Source organism: Triticum dicoccoides, chromosome 3A (assembly GCF_002162155.2).
Source record: "Triticum dicoccoides isolate Atlit2015 ecotype Zavitan chromosome 3A, WEW_v2.0, whole genome shotgun sequence".
NCBI classification, from domain to species: Eukaryota; Viridiplantae; Streptophyta; class Magnoliopsida; order Poales; family Poaceae; genus Triticum; species Triticum dicoccoides.
In genome coordinates, this window is record NC_041384.1 from 143,893,872 (window position 1) to 143,908,626 (window position 14,755).

The following is a 14,755-nucleotide window of genomic DNA, read 5'->3' on the forward strand; positions in this document are numbered from 1 at the left end:
GACACCCAGTCCTCACTGTATTCCCCTTGAGCTAAGGTCACACAGACCTCGCCCAATCACTCTGGTAAGTCTTCAAGGTAGACTCCCAAACCTTCACAGACTTCGTTCACCGGCAATCCACAAAGTCTCTTGGATGCTCAGAACGCGACGCCTAACCGGCTGGAGGATGCACAGTCCTCAAGTGTAATAATTCTTCAGATCACACAGACAAGAAGACTTAAGTGATGCCCAATTCTCTTTGGCTCTGGGTGGTTAGGGCTTTATCCTCGCAAGGAATTCTCTCTCAAAGGCTTCGAGGTGGGTTGCTCTCAAACGACAAAAGCCGTACTCTCTATCTGAGCAGCCAACCGTTTATGGTTGTAGGGGGTGGGCTATTTATAGCCACTTGGCAACCCGACCTGATTTGTCCGAAATGACCCTGGGTCACTAAGGAACTGACACATGTTCCAACGGTCAGATTTCAAACTCACATGGCAACTTTACTTGGGCTACAAGCAAAGCTGACTTGTCCGACTCTGGACAAGATTCGCTCTCATAGTCTTCACTCGAAGACATAGGTTTTGGTTAGGCATCACTTCAGTGATTCTGACTGGTTCTCTTGGACCCCACTTAACAGTACGGTGGTTCCTATGACTCAACACAAAAGAAGGAGAACTACGAAATATCTAAGTCTTCGAGCTCCATAGGCTTCATCTGGTGTCTTCTCTTGTCATAGTCTTCAATGTGAATATCTTCATATATCACCTTTGACTTCAATGTCTTCATACATTTTTAGGGGTCATCTCTGGTAGGAAAACCGAATCAATGAGGGACTTCTACCTGTGTTATCCTGCAATTCTCACAAACACATTAGTCCCTCAACTAGGTTTGTCGTCAATACTCCAAAACCAACTAGGCGTGGCACTAAATGCACTTACAATCTCCCCCTTTTTGGTGATTGATGACAAACTAGTTGAAGTTTTCAACGGGGAGTATAATCTGTGAAATTGTAAAGGATAAGGAATTGTCTTCATAAGTTGCAAGGGCTCCCCCTGAAGATGTGCATATAAGTAATTTGCTTTTGGAATGCAAATGCACATGGCAGGATGTACTTATGGAGATCCACTTCAACTTATGATGACAATCCACTATGCATGTGAAAGTATATGAAGATAATGACATGCATAATGGATAATGGACGTCTGCAGAATGATCTAAGTGCGGAATTTATCGTCGCACATGCGGAATTTATCATCGCAAAACTAGGTGGCAGATAAGTAGCAGACGGCCATCGAGTTTAAGTGTTACAACTCAAAGAACCAAATGTAGCAAAACGAGAGTTGTAAGCACGAAGAAAAATATAAAGCACCCGCCCATATGGACCCGCTTGAAGACTATCAACCTCATATGCTTCTCCCCCTTTTGTCAGTAAGGACCAAAAAGGTTTGAAGACATAGAGCATCTACTCGTTCCCATTCGGAGTAGGTGAAGTAGCAGGGTCGTTGGTGGTGTTTGGCGGTGCTGAAGAGCTTGGAGCAGAGTTGACGCGTGCTGAAGGAGGTGGTAGTGAAGTAGCATTGTCTTCATCCTCGATAACTCTGGCAGTCACTGTTGCAGCAGAGGAAGAGAACTCAGAGTCTTCAAGGGATGGAGTTCCTCACATCACAGCCCTTCGAGGAGGTGTGGAGTCAAACTTGAATCGCTCAGTGAAACCATCCTCTTGAAGATCATCTTCAGAACACATCATCGTTAGCCCTTTCCATGTGCGGCGACAGGTTTCATGGGCAACGAAAGCATTCTTGGTGGCAAGATTGCGAATGCGATTAACATCCACCAAGAGGCTTTTCATCTGACGCTTCAACCAGTCATGATGCCTATCCTATTTCTGATGAAGAGCCACAAGAAGCTCTCGGTCGTTGAGAACACGAGTGCGCTTCTTGCTTCTTGGAGCAGTGGTACTATCAGTGGCTTCAGTTGAAGCAGGGTGTGGTGCATGTGTAGTGCCAGCCAGAGGATACACCCGAGTGACTGCTCCAACTCCTTCAATGTTCTGAGAGAAACTCTGATGCTCTACATTCTGAAGACTTAGAGGTTCCTTGGCAGGCTTAGGATAGATGGCTTCAATAGAAATATCCACATCAGGCAGAAAAATCCGATGATTGCGAGCAGATGGCTGATATGAGATATCCGAGTGATGTTTGATTAGCCGCATGACCCATGGGGCGTAGAACTTCAAGCCAAACAGACCAGAGCCTGATGCAGCAAGTTGGCGAATGAAGAAGTCCTGTGCATTGAAGCATTTTCCATGAAGTATATAGAAGACCAAAGTCTTCATTGCACCCTCAAGCTTGGCATTTGGAGTGTGCCCTTTGATGGGCCAGAGAGTTCGCCTGATGATGTGATAGATGGTTCTTGGTAGATAGTCAAGGTCTTCAATGAAGAACTCCGTGGGATAAGCAGCATCTTGGGGCAATGGCTTCATCATGCTGAGCATCTGACTCATATCAGGTTCAGGCCTCTGAAAGATGCTCTCAATAGCTTCACTATGCAGCTGACAGCCATGCTCGTAGAGATCGCCACGAGTGGGCAAACTAGTGAGCTCAATGATGTCAAATGCATTGGCTTCGTGATGAACGTTTCCGGTCATCCACTCCAGGACCCAAGTCTTCGGATCCCTGCTGTACCCGCGGATGTGAAGTGTGGCATAGAATTGGAGCAGCAACTCTTCATTCCAATGCTCTTGGTCAGTAATGAACGGCAGCAGTCCAACTTCCTTGAAGCAATCCAAAGCTTCTTCCAGACAGGGCAGACCAGCTATAGCTTCAATGTCAAGGCGCTTGTGTGGGAAGATGCGACCTTGGTTGTAAAGAATGCATGAGTAATAGCTTCACTGAGGAAGCTCCAGAACCGATCAGATGATATCCTTTCCCTTGAGTAGGGTTTCCTGGAGCTATTGAAGAATGTGTTGTCTGCCCTGAAGCCATTGATATTGAAGGAGCCAGGTGCTGATGCAGGACCTAGGAACCTTGGCAATCTTGGTATTGGCTTCTGTACCTAAGGCCTGTGCTCAACATGATAGTCGAACTGGGGACCGGCAGCAGACTCAGGAACATAAGTGACGGGATCAGTGGCTTCGTTGTCTTCTTCTTCCGTTGGGGAGGGCTCCACATTAGCTTCATTGTTGGTTGTGGCAGCCTCAAGATTTTCATCCTCCACTTGACGAGCTGGAGGGTCGGTCACAAGCACGTTCTCCTTGATAACTGCTTCTTGCTGGGACAAGGGAGTGGGAACTTGTGGGACTTCTTCTTCCTTGGCTGATGCAGCCAGATTGTCTTCAGCAGAGACTTGAGGCCTTGGACCTTTGCGAAGCCTACGCAACGCGGCGACGCTTGTGGAGTTGGAGTGGGCTAGGCCTCATAGTCTTCTTCCTCTTGTGGGCGATCTGCCCATGAAGCATCCTGTGCAATTGGCGTCAGTGGACGACCAATGCTGATGAGTTCGCTGTTTTCAAGCTGAGGAAGGACTGCACCATCTTCTACATTGTCATGTTGACCAATGTCTTCAGCAGCGATGGGATCAGCTGCTGGAATATCTTCAGCTTCATGAGCCTCTGTGGAAGCAGGCTCATGGATTGTTAGTTGGCGTTCAGCTTCAGGATAGACCATCGAAATAGGTTCAACTATCAAGGGCTCTGTGGGAGCAGCCCGATCTTTCTTGGTCTTCCTCTTATTCTTGGAGGGGGCAGTAGGAGAGGCTTCAGAATGTTTCCTCTTCCTAGCTTGAGCCTCAGCAGTCCTTGTCTTCTTAAGCTCTGAAGCGGTTGACCGGCTTTTTGGCTTTGAGCCAGTCATTCTAGTTGGGAAGACAATCGGAACTGCTTCCTGCCTTGGTGCGTTGGGTTCAGCCGTAGCAGGCTTCTTCTTCTTCTTTGCGGCCATCCTAGGGTCGATGCCAGGACGCCCAAGGGCCTTGCGCTTCTCAGCCTCATTATAGGCTTGCACACATCTGTCAGCCAGAGTCTTCATGCGCTCACGCGAACCCTGAGCTTCTGCACGCTTCTTCAGAAAGGCTTCCTTTAGCTCGTGCATGATGATCTTGAAGTTCTTTACTTCTTGCACGCTGAGCTTGGCCATATGCTTCTTGAACTGAGCCTTTTCATAGTCAATCTTTTGCTTCAGTTCAACAATGCGCTGGGCGACAGCTAGCTCTGAAGCAATGGCGCCTTGGAAGGCGACACTGAGGCCAATGGGTAGCTGCAGACCTTCAAAGCTGATGTTTGGCGTGTCAAACCACTTGTCAATGAAGTTGTGGATGATGGTTACATCAAAGAGAGGCAAATCATTGAAGATTTCTGCTTCTTCTTTGCTCTTGATGAGTTTCTCAAGAGCGTCATCTACAAGATCTTCATCACTTGACAGATCAATGGCGTCATTGCGCAGAATGGCAGCAGCAGTTAGCTCTTGGCCGGTGTGAGGCAGAGGCATATTGGCCTTCTGGGGCTTGGAGATGCGTGATAAGTCTTCGGACTGCACACTGTCTTTAGGAGGTGCAGTTGCTAGTGGCTTCGCCCATGAGATTTTTGGTGAAGGGGCAGGCTTTGAAGCTTTAGGCTTCTTCGTCTTCAGCGCTGCAGGCGCTTCTTCTAATTCAGCGTCAGCTGCAGGCTCATTCACTACAGTCCCTTGAACTAAGATACGGGTGATGAGGCCTTCAAGGTTGTAGAAGGGACCGATGACATTGGGTTCTGCATCTCATGTGCCATCTGCCCTTGGTGCTGAGGGACCAGGGTTGAAGTCTAACCCAAAAGTCTTCTTGTTCTGCTTCGCTGAGTTCTGGACAAACTGGAAGTTGCACTTGAATAGATTGTCGTCACGACACCATAGTAGTGACGATGGATGTGCATCAGCAGGCTGTGGCCCACGGACCATGCAGGGATAGAAGCCTTGTTCAATGGCTTCATCTCTGGACCTGGGCAGAAGATTCTTGTATAGGATGTCTCCCCATGGTCTCTTGATGGCATTTTTCTCAACATATTCCTGGGTTACAAATCGGTATTTGAACCATTGTTCTGCCCAATATCTTCGAATCCATTGGATTCGGGTCTTGCGCTGATTGTAATCCTCTTCAGGATCTGTCTTGTATAGTTCTGAGAGGTCATCTGGCAGATCTCTGGATGTTTCTCCATGATGCTTTCTGCCACCCTTCCTTACTGATTTCTCTGAAGCCATAAACTTTAACCTGAAAGGCTTCAACACGTTCAAAGGCTTCAAAGGTTTTCGCTTGCTGGACCAACAGGAACCGGCTTCGGGAGAATTTATGTGATGCTGTAAGAATTCTGCAAATGAATGCAGACTATGAAAACCAAAGGATTCTCCCATGGACATGTACCTGTGATAGCATTAAGGTGCGAGGGAAGGGGAAGAGGTCATATGCATTCACTCATAGATAAGGAGTTGGTTCCAGATTTGTACGAATCCAGAGATCAGTACAAATGAGGAATCTAACTTCTTTGTGAAGCATAAGTGAATATACTAGGCATGTTATGAGATGCAGTATGAGAGAGATCTAACTTGTGTGAATGGAAACTGCTTGTGGTAGAAAGTGACAAATCCATAGGATCAACGGTGCTGTAAAAAGGAAGTTTTATTTACCACACTAAGAACTGCTAGACGGAGTGGAAGATGAGGCCGAGCAGTTCGATCTTCCGTGACCTAACTTGGCGACGGAGGACAACTACGGCGATGGCGGAGAGGACGATGTCCGCGGTCGGCGTGAAGACGGCATTGGAGAGGTTGCGGCAGCGAAGCGCTTCGTCGCCGGCGTCGTCGAGGGCTAGCGGTGGCGCTAGGGTTCGTGCGAGAGTGGAAGAAGAGATAATGACCGCGATGAAGTGTGTATTTATAGGTACATGGGCGGCACTGCGCTATTACACAGGTGCCCCTGGCGATTCGCATCTGAGGAACACATGGCCATTATGCGGAATTTGGGGTTTGTTCCACTTCCCACACACGCCTGAATTGTCGGGTGGTCGTTCCTACTTCTTGGGTTTCATGTGGAGGAATGAGCATTGAAAACAGACTTAATGGTTGTCTCTGTATCTTCTACTGACAAGGACGCAGAGAAGGCATTCGACAGTTTCAATAGAATGCATATGACTTGGAGAGATAGAATTTGAGATAGAAAGCATAGAGAGGTTAGGGTCCGATCACATTCACTTAGTTCAAAAGATTCAACACGAAGACATAGCTATAAGTGAATGCTGTAGAGGACAGAACACTAATATGTACATATATCTATATAATCAACATAGTGAAGATAATCATGAAGATATGTTGAGATCGAAGCCAAATCAAATGTGAAGACATTGCAAGGTAACGCCATGAGTGAAACACTTCAAAAACAGAACGTTTGGTGGTGGCGTTACCCACCGTATAGGAAGTATTAGACCCAGACACGGCGCACAATTATCGTGGCGCTCCGAAGTCAAATTCCACATTAATGTATTCACACTTAGAATGTATGTCTTCATTGATTGAAGATATACTTTACTTCGTGTGTTGCACATCTAAGTCATCAATATGCATAAGGGTTAGGATGTGTGCCTGATCACAGGACATTTGAGGATTCCAGGATATTTAGCTCACACCGTAACTTGCAAAATCTCTTCTCATCCAAGGGCTTGGTGAAGATATCTGCCAATTGCTCTTCAGTGTTGACGTGTATGATATCAATATCTTCCTTGACAACATAATCTCTGAGAAAGTGATGACGAATTTCAATGTGCTTTGTCTTCGAGTGCTGAACTGGGTTGTTGGCAATCTTGATGGCGCTTTCGTTGTCGCAGTAAAGTGGCACTTGCTTCAGATGAATGCCATAGTCCTTGAGTGTTTGCTTCATCCATAGAAGCTGAGCGCAGCAAGATCCAGCAGCAATGTATTCAGATTCAGCAGTGGAGAGAGATACACAGTTCTGCTTCTTTGAAGACCAACATACAAGTGATCGTCCTAGAAAGTGACATGTGCCTGATGTAGACTTGCGATCAACTTTGTCACCAGCATAATAAGCATCCGAGAATCCAACCAGATCAAACTCTGAGCCCTTTGGATACCATAGTCCTAGAGTTGGGGTGTGAGCCAAATATCGAAGAATTCGCTTCACAGCTAAGTGATGCGACTCCTTTGGTGCCGCTTGAAATCGAGCACACATGCAAACACTGAGCATAATATCTGGCCTAGATGCACATAGATAAAGTAAAGAACCAATCATGGAGCAGTATACCTTTTGATCAAACTCTTTACCATTGTCGTCGGGACCCAGATGATGTTTGGCTGGCATTGGTGTTGTGAAGCCTTTGCAGTCTTGCATTCCAAACTTCTTCAGGCAATCTTTGAGATACTTCTCTTGAGATATGAAGATGCCGTTGCATTGTTGTCGTATTTGAAGACTGAGGAAGAACTTCAGCTCCCCCATCATGGAAATCTGATATTGCTCTTGCATCATATATCCAAACTCTTCACTGTACTTCTGATTGGTGCAGCCGAAGATAATGTCATCCACATATATTTGGCACACAAACAGTTCACCATCATATGTCTTCGTGAAGAGAGTGGGGTCTAGGGAACCAGGTATGAAGCCTTTGCTCTTCAGGAAGTATTTGAGTGTGTCATACCAGGCCCGAGGGGCTTGTTTGAGGCCATACAGTGCCTTGTTGAGCTTGTATACCATGTGAGGATGTTTTGGATCTTCAAAGCCAGGCGGTTGTGCAACATACACTTCTTCTTCAATTTTGCCATTGAGAAAAGCACTCTTCACATCCATTTGATATAGAAGTATGTTATGATGATTTGCATAGGCCAGCAGTATGCGTATGGCTTCAAGTCTAGCCACAGGAGCAAATGTTTCATCGAAGTCAATGCCTTCCACTTGAGTATATCCTTGAGCAACGAGACGAGCTTTGTTTCTGACAACTTGACCATGCTCATCTTGCTTGTTGCGGTATATCCATTTGGTGCCTATTATATTGTGCTTCCGTGGGTCAGGACGCTTAACTAGTTCCCATACATTATTCAGCTCAAACTGTTGAAGCTCTTCTTGCATAGCTTGAATCCATTCAGGTTCCATGAACGCTTCTTCAACTTTCCTGGGTTCTGTTATTGAGACGAATGCGAAGTGCCCACAGAAATTTGCTAGCTGAGTTGCCCTTGAACGAGTGAGTGGACCGGGTGCATTGATGCTATCAATAATTCTTTCAGTCTGCACTTCATTGGCAACACGAGGATGTACAGGGCAAAGATTTTGCTCTTGCTGATCATTGTCGTTGTTAGAAGGAATGTCTTCAGGCTGAGCATTGTCTTCATGTTGATCAGGTGCTGAGATGATAAGTTCTTCTTCAGGATGAGCTTCAGAAGGTATAATTTCTCCAGTTCCCATTAGCTTGATTGATTCACTGGATGGAACTTCATCTAGCACATTTGGCAGTTGCTCTCTTTGTGAGCCGTTGGTCTCATCGAACCGCCATCCACTGTTTCAACCACTTTGTAATGAAAGAGATTGAAGACTCTGTAGGAGTGTGAATCCTTTCCCTATCCAAGCGTAAAACCCTCATGTGCTTTTGGTGCAAACTTTGAGGTGTGATGTGGGTCCTTGATCCAGCACCTTGCGCCAAATACTCTGAAGTAACTGACATTTGGCTTCTTGCCAGTAAGGAGCTCATAAGATGTCTTGTTCAGAAGCTTGTGAAGATAAACACGATTGATTGTATGACATGCAGTGTCAATGGCTTCAGGCCAGAATTTTCCTGGGGTCTTGTATTCATCTAGCATCGTTCTGGCCATCTCAATGAGTGTTCTGTTCTTGCGTTCGACGACGCCATTCTGCTGTGGCGTGTACGGGGCTAAGAATTCATGTGTGATGCCCAAGGTATCAAGATGTGTATCAAGGCCAGTGTTCTTGAATTCAGTGCCATTGTCACTTCTGATATGCTTTATCTTGGCGCCATAATTGTTCATAGCTCGATTTGCGAAGCGTCTGAAGACATCCTGCACTTCAGTCTTGTAAAGGATTATGTGCACCAAAGTATATCTAGAATAATCATCAACAATGACAAAGCCATAGAGGCAAGCAGTAGTAGTAAGAGTTGAGTAATGAGTGGGACCGAAAAGATCCATGTGAAGCAGTTCGAAGGGTCGGGTAGTGGTCATGATTGTCTTCGAGGGATGTTTGGCCCTCGTCATCTTCCCTGCTTCACAGGCACCGCATAAGTGATCTTTCTTGAACTTTACGCCCTCAATGCCTATGACATGCTTCTTCTTTGCTAGGGTGTGGAGGTTCCTCATGCCAGCATGCCCAAGCCTCCGATGCCAGAGCCAGCATTCTGAAGCTTTTGCTAGAAGACATACGGCAAGCTGTGGTCCTGCTGAGAAATCTACCACGTACAAATCATCTTTTCGATACCCTTCAAATACTAGAGACTTGTCAGATTCCATTAGTACAAGGCAACGATATTTTCCAAATATTACGATCATGTTCAAATCGCAGAGCATTGAAACAGATATTAAGTTGAAGCCAAGGGATTCAACAAGCATGACTTTATCCATGTGTTGATCCCTTGAGATTGCAACTCTACCTAGACCCAATACCTTACTTTTACCAGTGTCAGCAAATGTGATGTCGCTCTTGTCGGATGGACGTAAGGTTGAGTCCATAAGAAGGCTTCTTTTGCCAGTCATGTGATTTGTACACCCACTATCAATAATCCATTCTGAAGACGCTGGTGTCGTACCCTACAGTGCAGTTAGGGGGATAGGCTTCACCAAGAGCATTGTGAAGCAAAAACATTTGACGAACCAATGGGTTATGAAAGCTTAGATCCAGATTAGGACTAATAGGGAGAGTAGCAAGCGATTCAGGAACGAAGTACATAGTAAGACCATTCGGGCATTTGATCTTGTGCCCTACAAGATGTTTAAGGTCCCCAGCAATAGCGTCAGATGATTTTGGTTTTCTGCTGGAGACCTTTCCCTGCAAAAGAGAGTTAAGCTTTCTTAGCCACCCACATCTTCAAGGGTGGCTTCGAAGCAATAAGTCTAAGAGCAGCATCTGAGAATTTTGGCTTTAGAGCCCTAGCAAACAGTCTGCCAGGCGGACAATAGTACTCATAAGAATAAGCAGAATAGTTCTTGGTCTTATGTACATGGCGGTTTGATGAACCGCTCTCATATTCATATGCCTGAGTATGGTTTCCCTGCAAAACATTTGCGTTAGTGCGACTTAGGTGAGTCCTCTGTCTGTATGAAGCCTTTGGACCGTATGAAGCCTTTGGTCTGAGGTTTGTCTTCTTCACGTGAGGTGTCATGATGACATTCATAGGAAGATTCTCCAGACACCTTTTCGGAACCCAGATCTTCTTCATAGGCGGTCCATTCTTGCAGTTAGTACCAATGTACCTGGCAAACACTTCACCACTCTGATTCTTAAACAGTATATAGTTTGCATCAAAGGATTCATCAATGATAATGGGGTTAGTACAAGTGAAGCCAGATAGATTGGATGGATCTGCTGAAGGTTCCTTTGCAGCAACCCACATGGTTTTGGGGTACTGCTCAGGTTTCCAGTACGAGCCATCAGCATTCATTTTCCTTACGAACCCAACACCCTCTTTCCTCGGGTTTTGGTTCAGAATCTGCTTTTTGAGGACATCACATAGTGTCTGATGCCCTTTAAGACTTTTGTACATCCCTGTTTCAAGCAATGTCTTCAACCTAGCATTCTCATCAGCAATAGCAGTGGTATCCTCAGCAGAGGGGTTAGTTACCACATCAACAGTTGAAGATATTGCAACAGTAGTAGCAGTAGAACATTCAGCAACAGAAGTAGCATTATCACGCTCAATGCATTTAAGACATGGTTGTTCAAATCCTTCCTGAGTGGGACTGATCTGTTTGGCGTGAAGTGACTCGTTTTTCTTTTGAAGATCTTCATGAACCGCTCTCAATTTCTCAAGATCTTGGTTCCTTTGAAGATAATCATAGGAAAGCTTTTCATGAGTTGTTGAGAGAGTTTCATGACGACTTTCAAGTTCCTGATACTTAACGTGAAGATTTTTTATGTCTTCAATTAAGGATTCAGATCGAGTCATTTCAGCACCTAACAGATCATCGCTTCTGTCTAACAGTTTTTGAATATGTTCCATAGCTTTCTGTTGTTCAGTTGCAATTTTAGCAAGTGTTTTGTAGCTCGGTTTTGAACCACAATCAGAGTCATCATCACTAGATGTTTGATAGTGAGTAGTGCGTGAGTTTACCTTGGCACCGCGTGCCATGAAGCAGTAGGTAGAAGCGGAGTAGTCCTTGTCATTTGCATCGGTGTCGGTGATGAGGTCATTGTCTTCAGTGTTGAAGATGGACTTGGCAACGTATGCTGTAGCCAGACTTGCGACGCCTGAATCGGACTCCTCCTCAGACTCCACCTCCGCCTCCTCAGAAGCAGACTCCTCCTCTGAATCCATTTCCTTGCCAACAAACGCACGTGCCTTGCCAGATGAGCTCTTCTTGTGTGATGAAGACTTTGAGGAAGACTTGGAAGAAGACTTTGAGTATTTCTTCTTCTTCTTGTCGTCAGAGTCATATTCCTTGCTCTTCTTCTTCTTTTTGTTCTCATTGCCCCCTTGTGGACACTCAGAGATGAAGTGGCCAAGTTTCTTGCACTTGTGACATGTTTTCTTCTTGTAGTCATGGGCAGAAGCTTCATCATTTCTTGAGCTTGATCGGGAAGACTTTCTGAAGCCTTTCTTCTTGGTGAATTTTTGGAACTTCTTGACAAGCATAGCAAGTTCCCTTCCAATGTCTTCAGGATCATCAGAATTACTGTCAGATTCTTCTTCAGATGAGGAGACAGCTTTTGCCTTCAAGGCACGAGTTCACCCATAGTTTGGACCGTAGATATCTCTTTTCTCAGAAAGCTGAAACTCATGTGTGTTGAGCCTCTCAAGTATGTCAGACGGATCGAGTGTCTTGAAATCAGGACGTTCTTGAATCATCAGGGCTAGGATGTCAAACGAACTATCAAGTGATCTCAGTAGTGTCTTGACGACTTCATGTTTGGTGATCTCAGTAGCGCCGAGGGCTTGAAGCTCATTTGTGATGTCAGTGAGTCAGTCAAATGTGTGATGGACATTCTCATTGTCATTTCGCGTGAAGCGGTTGAAGAGGTTGCGAAGGACACTGATTCTCTGATCTCTGTGGGTTGAGATGCCTTCATTGACCTTGGAGAGCCAGTCCCAGACCAGCTTAGATGTCTTCAAAGCACTCACACGGCCATACTGTCCTTTGGTCAGATAACCACATATGATATTCTTGGCAGTAGAGTCCAGTTGAACAAATTTCTTGACATCAGCAGCAGTGACACCTTCTCCAGCCTTGGGAACGCCGTTCTCGACGACATACCATATGTCGACGTCAATGGCTTCAAGATGCATGCGCATCTTATTCTTCAAGTAGGGATATTCAGTTCCATCAAAGACGGGGCACGCACTGGAGACTTTAATTATCCCTGCAGTCGACATAGCTAAAACTCCAGGTGGTTAAACCGAATCACACAGAACAAGGGAGCACCCAGCTCTGATACCAATTGAAAGTGTGTTATATCGACTAGAGGGGGGTGAATAGGCGATTTTTATGAAAGTCTTCAAAACGTGGGAGTTATGAAGACAAACGATAGAAATAAACCTAATACCCTGCAGCGGAAGGTAGACTACACTAGGCAAGCCATAGTCAAGTATTCAATAGAGTGGAAGCACAATGACTAATAGCAGCAATGTAGTAAGGATCATGTAGGAAGATATTGTGAAGCCAGACAGAACACGCAGTCACTTAGTGAAGACAAAAGATAGTGCAAACATACAATGACTTCACAAGGAGTAACAGTAAGTAAAGGGAAGGGAAGATGAAACCAGTGACTCGTTGAAGACAATGATTTGTTGGACCAGTTCCAGTTGTTGTGACAACTGTACGTCTGGTTGGGGCGGCTAGGTATTTAAACCTTAGGACACACAGTCCCGGACACCCAGTCCTGAACACGCAGCTCAGGACACCCAGTCCTCACCGTATTCCCCTTGAGCTAAGGTCACACAGACCTCGCCCAATCACTCTGGTAAGTCTTCAAGGTAGACTCCCAAACCTTCACAGACTTCGTTCACCGGCAATCCACAAAGTCTCTTGGATGCTTAGAACGCGACGCCTAACCGGCTGGAGGATGCACAGTCCTCAAGTGTAATAAGTCTTCAGATCACATAGACAAGAAGATTTAAGTGATGCCCAATTCTCTTTGGCTCTGGGTGGTTAGGGCTTTATCCTCGCAAGGAATTCTCTCCTAAAGGCTTCGAGGTGGGTTGCTCTCAAACGACAAAAGTCGTACTCTCTATCCGAGCAGCCAACCGTTTATGGTTGTAGGGGGTGGGCTATTTATAGCCACTTGGCAACCCGACCTGATTTGCCCGAAATGACCCTGGGTCACTAAGGAACTGACACGTGTTCCAACGGTCAGATTTCAAACTCACACGGCAACTTTACTTGGGCTACAAGCAAAGCTGACTTGTCCGACTCTGGACAAGATTCGCTCTCATAGTCTTCACTCGAAGACATAGGTTTTGGTTAGGCATCACTTCGGTCATTCTGACTGGTTCTCTTGGACCCCACTTAACAGTACGGTGGTTCCTATGACTCAACACAAAAGAAGGAGAACTACGAAAGATCTAAGTCTTCGAGCTCCATAGGCTTCATGTGGTGTCTTCTCTTGTCATAGTCTTCAATGTGAATATCTTCATATATCACCTTTGACTTCAATGTCTTCATACATTTTTAGGGCTCATCTCTGGTAGGAAAACCGAATCAATGAGGGACTTCTACCTGTGTTATCCTGCAATTCTCACAAACACATTAGTCCCTCAACTAGGTTTGTCGTCAATACTCCAAAACCAACTAGGGGTGGCACTAGATGCACTTACACATGCGCTTTACACCAATATGACCTAAGCGGCAGTGCCACAAGTATGTTGCACTATCATTATCAACTTTGCATCTTTTGGCAGCAATATTATGAATATGTGTATCACTACGATCGAGATTCAATAAACCATTTATATTAAGTGTATGACCATAGAAGGTTTTATTCATGTAAACAGAACAACAATTATTCTTTGACTTAAAATGAATAATTGTATTGCAATAAACATGATCCAATCATATTCAAGCTCAACTCAAACACCAAATAACATTTATTTTAGGTTCAACACTAATCCCGAAGGTAAAAGGAGTGTGCGATGGTGATCTTATCAACCTTGCCCTTTACTAGTCTCTGTTCATTTTGCAACTCATGTTTCGAGTTACTAATCTTAGCAACTGAACCGGTATCAAATACCCTAGGGTTACTATGAACACTAGTAAAGTACACATCAATAACATGTATATCAAATATACTTTTGTTCACTTTGCAATCCTTATTATCCGCCAAGTATTTGGGGTAGTTCTGCTTCCAGTGACCATTTCCTTTGCAGTAGAAGCACTCTTTTTCAGGCTTGGGTCTAGCTTTGGGTTTCTTCATGGGAGTGGAAACTTACTTGTCATTCTTCTTGAAGTTCCCTTTCTTTCCCTTGCCCTTTTACTTGAAACTAGTGGTCTTGTCAACCATCAACATTCGATGCTTTTCTTGATTTCTACCTACATCGATTTCAGCATCACGAAGAGCTCGAGAATTGTTTTCATCATCCCTTGCATATTAT